Source organism: Sorex araneus, chromosome 2 (assembly GCF_027595985.1).
Source record: "Sorex araneus isolate mSorAra2 chromosome 2, mSorAra2.pri, whole genome shotgun sequence".
In the NCBI taxonomy this organism is placed as follows: domain Eukaryota; kingdom Metazoa; phylum Chordata; class Mammalia; order Eulipotyphla; family Soricidae; genus Sorex; species Sorex araneus.
The window spans coordinates 30,232,568-30,239,943 of NC_073303.1; positions in this window are offsets into that span (position 1 = coordinate 30,232,568).

The following is a 7,376-nucleotide window of genomic DNA, read 5'->3' on the forward strand; positions in this document are numbered from 1 at the left end:
TCTACCAAAATCCTTTTTAGAAACAATAAACTTATATAATACAATGGTGCAGTACATATTCAATGCACAAAAATCTTGAATTTTATATGCCATCTGCACTTCTACGGCCATTGCAGTACTATTCACAATAGCCAGAATCTGGAAGCAACCTGAATTCCCAAGAACAGATGAATGGATAAAGAAACCATGGCACATATTCATAACAGATTACTACTCAGCTGTTAGGAAAAATGAAGTCATGAAATTGGCCTATAAATGGAAAGACGTGGAGAGTATCATGCTGAGTGAAGTGAGTCACGAGGAGAAGGACAAATATAGAATGACTGCATTCATTTCTAGTATGTAAATATATATATTCATATATAGCTATATGTGTATTAGAAGACATATCCATGGCCGGAAAAACAGGATCTAGGAAAATTAGTCAATGGTTGGAATCAACCACGAGTGTGTATGGTATTGTGTGAACGTTTGTGCGGTCAGAGGCCTTGAGACAAAGAACGCGGAAGAAATGTATTTCATGGAGGGTCTAGGTTCTCTCTGACTCTTAGTCAAAGGTAGAGAGCCCCGTAATCTCCTTTTATTGATCATGGAAACTCTTAAGGGTGCAATACTGTCACCAATTAAGGGCACAATACAGTCACCAAAGGAGTTACTGGAAGATCATGCAAAGTTCTTCTGCATACGGAAAAACAAACAATGTAGGATCTACATACTGACAACAAACAAGCTAAGTACCTGGGATCTGCATACTGACAACAAACAGGCTTAAGCAGAAACAGAGATCTGTGAGAAAACGAAGACTGACAATTTTGTTATAATTCAGGAAATTATTTACTAAGGCAGCAAAAAGAATATGTTCAGCATCATCCAAACCACTGGGCTCATCCTGGCAGTTTAGTCCAACCCCAACAGTATGGGACAGAGGGTAGGTGATATAGAGAAGAAACCAGGACAACAATAGCTGGAAAGTATCATGCTGGACAAGAACTGGGTGTTAAAAGTAGGTACAGGAATATACCGGATAACCTTTCAATATTTATACCACAAACAACAATACCCTAAATGAGAGACAGTGAGAGAGAAAGTGCCTGCCACAGAAGTAGGCTAGAGGGGGATGGTGATGATGAAAGAGGAACTTGGGACACTGGTGCTGGGAAATGTACACTGGTGGAGGGATGGGTGTTGGAACTATGTAATCATGAAGAGCTTTGTAAAGACCTATGTCATAGTGATTAAATAATAACTTTTTTTAAAAAAGCCACAATCCTCTATGCAGAACTAAAAAATAAAATAAAATAAAATAAACAAATAAAGTAAGGGGGGAAGAATATTTGAGACTTTCTATGCCTATAATGTAACATCATTTTCAAATAGTGATTTTTCAATTGAGTCCCTTTATTATCTTTTTGGTTACCTACTTGATGTGGCAAGGAATTCCAATCATATTCTGAATAATGGGGTTAAGAGTGGAGATCCCGGCTGATGGCTGATCTTAGAGGTTTTTAGCTTTGTCCCTTTGACTATGATACTGGATAAGAATTGTTATATGCAGTCTTTTGTATATTGAGACCAGTTAATTTTAACCCCATTTGTCTGAGTCTTTTTTAAATAATAAATGATTATTCAAACCTATTAAACTTCCTCTGCATCTAGGCATTTGATCTTTATCTTTATTTTTGTTGATGAGGTGAATCACATTTATTGATTTGCATGTATTGAAACATTCTCAAATTCCTTGAATAAACCCACTTGCTCATGGTATATATTTGATTTGACAGTAAAAATATTTTTAAAATCATTGACAATTAAAAATTCATTGACAATTAAAAGTGACATTACTCAAGACATGAAAGTAAGTAACAGTTTATGGGACTTTCCACCACATTAATGTGCTATTCTCTATTTTCCTTTACAGTAATTAAATTTCTACAATATCCTGGTAAGATTTTTCTTTTTAAGAACATGCTAATATGTTACATGCTAAACATGTTATAATCTGTATTCCTTTAACTCCACCCCCTTCTTTTTTAACTTAGTGCTTCAGATGCCAAATTTAGCTTAATATAAATTTTACTGGCAAGATTATAAATAGACTAGATTAGATATGGATCACTGTTGTGATCATATGGGCATTATTTGGTTGCATCTTTAAAATGTGTTACTTCTGCATTGAGCCTTGTTATTATTTCTCTTTCTTTGAAATTTATATATTTTCAACTCTTCTGAGAGAATATGAAGATATTTTTTTACTTTTTTTGGTCACATCTGGTGATTCTCAGGGTTTCCTCCTGGTTCTGCACTCAGGAGATACTCCTGGTAGTGCTCAGAGGACCATATGGGATGCCAGTAATAGAACCCCGGTCGACCGCATCCTAGGCAAACGACCTACCCACTGTACTATCACTTTTGCCCAAGAAGATGAACATTTCATTTACAAAGGTAATTCTTTTATGCATCTCCCAAAGGTCTATTATATAATATAATTGTATACAATTATATAAATGTATTACATATAACCTATACTATTATAGAGAGTTACTCTCAAAGTTCTTTCACTGTCTTTCAAGGAGTTGGGAATATCCAGAGGTGCACAGGGCTTACTCCTGGCTATGTCACCAAGGATGACTCCTGGCATGCTAAGAGGACCAAAATAAGGGTAGCTATTCATAAGGCAAGCACTTAATCCAAGTCCTTTTTCACTGACTTCTTAACTCAATTTAATCAGTTTATTGGGGTCTCCCAAGAAGTTCTTGGGGATCTCTGTGTTGGACTCAACAGTACACAAGGGACATGAGATGGAGAGAATTAAAAAAGGGTCAGTTATATGCAAGGCACATGCATTGATCCCTGCACTAAAAATCTCAGGCCCCTTGAGTTTTATATGTGTGTATGTGTGTGTAATACATAATAATATATGTGGTATATGGTGCTTTTTCTGGAAATGCTTTTCTTGTACCCTTCAAGGATTTGTATTGGACTTTGCTCTTAATAAATTATCTTGATAATGTATGAATCCTATGATCCAGAATTTTACAATACATTTTCCTCATGAAACACAAAATAACCATTCAAAATTTAATAATCTTTTATCAAAATTTTAAAATATTTTTGTATTTTAACAGAATTTTTAAGAACACATCAGCTAACATTTATGTTAGGTGTTATATTGATGGACATAATGTTGTTGACATATGTATTTTTATTTTTTTGTTGAATAACCGTAAGATAGACCATCACAAAGATATTCGTGATTGCATTTCAGTCATACAGTGTTCCAACACCCATCCCTTAACTGGTGTATATGTCCCACCACCAATGTCCCCATTTTCCTTCTCACCACCCCCTACTAGTCCCCACTCTATGGCAGGCATCTTTCTTCTCTCTCTCTCTTTTCTCTCTCTCTCTCTCTCTCTCTCTCTCTCTATCTATCTATCTATCAATCTATCTATCTCCTGCTGTGCATTATGGTTTGCAATACAGGTACTAAGTGGTCATTGGGTTTGTTCAGGGATTTCAGCATTTTTCTTGGGAAGGTAAAACCAGAGTAATTTTTTTCAACTGACTGATGGCTTTAGGATTTGGGTGTGACCACTGGGGCTTCCAGAAGTATAGGGAGGTCAGGGGATATAGCCTATATCAACCCTGAGAAAGCTCAAAGATTTCAGTCTCAAAACCGGCATACCCGAATTTTCAGCATATTTATATCTTGTTGAAGTCCAACCCAAGAAGATAGAGTCCAGCTGGGGACTGGCAGCAATTTTGGATTGTAAAAGCAAAGAGCTGCCAGGAGTCCTTTTTGGCGAAGAGCAGAATAATTCTTCCCTGTTTAATCTACTCTGATCTGTTCAGCTTTCCATAGGTCCAAGATTAACTGTGGCTTTTGATCTCTGTCAAGATTGATAATGGGTCTCTGAAGCAAAGCCTCATAATAAGCTTGTATGTCTGAGCAGGAGGTGGTTTGTGGATGTGACTCCCACATACCTAACTTTTGTGGTTTACAAAGGTAATTGAGTTATTGAAGTCTGGCCAGAGGCACAGCATCAATTTGTGGTATCAGGAAACCTGAAGGCACCATTATGCTACTGATGCACTCACCCCATGGGTCTAGGTTTACTTACTGGCAGTGCCACATCCCTTGGACCCCAGCAGGGACCAGGACCAGGGCCAGGGTCGCTACTTTCAAAGCCTGGGTACTATGGGAGGGCTGCAGCCATCAGTTCAGCAGAGCCCAACCAGGAATCACACAACTCCATCTTGGGTTGCCAGACAGATGGCACTCAGGGAAGTTTTCCTCCATAATATGCTGTGGGCAGCATGGGTTGGTCTAGGAGAAAAATGGTGTTGGGGATGCCCCGCCAGCAACGAATTGCCTAGGCCCCATGGTGGGGACCTGGGCTGCCCCCTCAACTCTGGAACGCATGTTACATGTAATGCCAAGTTGGACCCAAAGCAGCCCTATTCAGACAGGTTAAAACTGCTGATGCCCATAGCACTAAGAGCTGTGATAACTCCACTCACTGGCAGCTGTGCCACTGTCATCCTCATGAGTCCCTCTTCAGGCTGGTGCTCTGCAGCAAGTGATCAGCTAGTTTTGTTTAATTAAAATTTAGAGCAGAAATTAATGACATGGAAACCCAAAACACAATCCCAAAAATAAGTGAAACAAAGAGCTGGTTCTTTGAGAAAATAAACAAGATTGATAAATCATTAGCAAGACTCACAAGGAAAGAGAGAGACCCCCTAATAAACAGAATCAGAAAAGAAAGGGGAAACATCACAAGAGAACTCACAGAAATTCAAAGGATAATCAGAGATTGCTTTGAAAAGCTTTATTCTATGAAACGAGACAACCTTGAAGACATGGATAAATTCCTGGACTCCTATAATCTCCCCAAGCTGACTCAAGAAGACTTGGAATACCTGAACAGATCTATCACTATCAAGGAAATTGAAATAAAATCAAAAGTCTCCTGAAAAATAAGAGCCCTAGTCCAGATGGATTCACTAGTTAATTCTTCTAAGCCTTCAGGGAGGACCTAACTCCCAATCCTGTTCAAGCTTTTCCAAGAAATTGAAGATACAGAAACATTTCCATACAGTTTCTTTGAGGCAAAGAATCACCCTCATATCAAAAACAGACAGAGACACCACAAACATAATAATTATAGGCCAATATCCCTAATGAATACAGATGCAAAGATCCTCAACAAAACACTAGCAAATAGAATCCAACGACTCATCAAAAAGATCATACACCATGACCAAGTAAGATTCATCCTGCGGATGCAAGGATGGCTTAAGATTTTCAAATTGATATAATCCATCATATCAATAAAAGAAAAGGTAAAAACCATACGATCATATCAATAAATGCAGAGAAGGCATTTGACGAGACTAGCACCCATTTATTATAAAAACTCTCAGCAAAATGAGAATTTAAGGAACTTTCCCTAACACAGTCAAAGCCATCTACTACAAGCCCACAGCAGGCATCTTTCTCAATGGGGAAAAGCTGAGAGCTTTCCCTCTAAGATTGGGAACAAAAAAGGCTGCCTACTCTCACCACTTCTATTCAATATAATACTGGAAGTACTTGCCATATAACTTGGTCAGGAAAAGGGTACCAAAGACATCCAGATAGGAAAGGAAGAACTCAAGCTATCACTATCCACAGATGACTTGATACTATTCTTAGAGGACCCTAAAGGCTCTACAGAAAAGCTTCTAGAAATAATAGGTTTGTATAGTAGAGTGGCAGGTTACAAAATCGATACCCAGAAGTCCGTGGCTTTCCTATATACAAATAATGAAAAAGAAGAAATAACTATTTTAAAAATCCCATTCACAATAGTGCCTCAGAAAATTAAGTACCCTGGAATCAGTTTAATTAACGAGGTGAAGGACCTATACAAAGAAACATATTCAATATGCCCAAAACAGTAACAACAAGTCTCACAATGGAGACTTTACTGGTGCCCGTTCGAGCAAATAAATGAACAATGGGACCACAAAACATTACTTCAGGAAATAAAAGATGACACTAGGAAATGGAAATACATCCCCTGCTGATGGATCAGGAGGAATAAAATCGTCAAAATGGTAATACTGCCCAAAACATTGTACAGACTCAATGCAGCCCCTATAAGGATACCCATGACATTCTTCAAAGAAATAGACAAAACACTCCTGAAATTCATATGGAACAATAAATTCTCACTAATTGCTAAAGAAATCCTTGGGAAAAAGAAGATAGGTGGCATCACCTTCCCTAACCTCAAACTATACTACAAAGCAGTAGTGATTAAAATAACATGGTATTGGACTAGACACAGACCCGCAAACCAATGGAACAGAGTTGAGTATTCTGACACAGACTCTCAAGTATATGATCACTTAATTTTTGATAAAGAAAGAAGAAATGTGAAGTGGAGCAAGGAAAGTCTCTTCAACAAGAGGTGCTGGGGAAACTGGACAAAGAATGAACTCAGGCCTCTGTCTAATGCCTAGCACAGAAGTCAGGTCAAAATGAGTTAAAAACCTCAATATCAGACCTGAATCCATAAGGTACATGGAAGGAAATTTAGGCAGAACCCTCAATGATATTGAAACTAAAATCATCTTCAAGGATAAAACACCACTGGCCAAACAACTGGAAACAAATATAAACAAATGGGACTACATTCAACTAAGAAGCTTCTGCACCTCAAAAGAAATAGTGACTAAAATACTGAAAGAGCTCACGGAGTTGGAAAAAATAAATTTTTTTTTATTTATACCATTATACCGGGGCTGGAGCGATAGCACAGCGGTTGGGTATTCGCCTTTCACACAGCCAACCCGAGTTCTATTCCTCCGCCCCTCTCAGAGAGCCCGGCAAGCTACAGAGAGTACTGAGCCAGCATGGCAGAGCCTGGCAAGCTACTCGTGCATATTGGATAAGCCAAAAACAGTAACAATAAGTCTCTCAATGAGAGACGTTACTGGTGCCCACTCAAACAAATCAATGAGCAACGGGATGACAGTGACAGTGAAGAGAGCAACGGGATGACAGTGACAGTGAAGAGACCATTATACCAATACCTACCAGATAGGAGCTTAATATTCAGAATATACAAGACACTGATAGAAATTTACAAGAAAAAACCTCTAACCCCATCAAAATATGGAGAGACTAAATGAACAGAAACTTGTTCAACAAAGAAATTTAAAGGACCAAAAGGCACATGAAAAAATGCTCTACAACACTAATCATCAGGAAGATGCAAATCAAAACAATGAGATATCATCTTACACCACAGAAATTGGCATACATCAATAAGAACGAGTGTTGTGTGAATATTCTGTCAATCATAGGTGCTGAGATAAGCAACGTG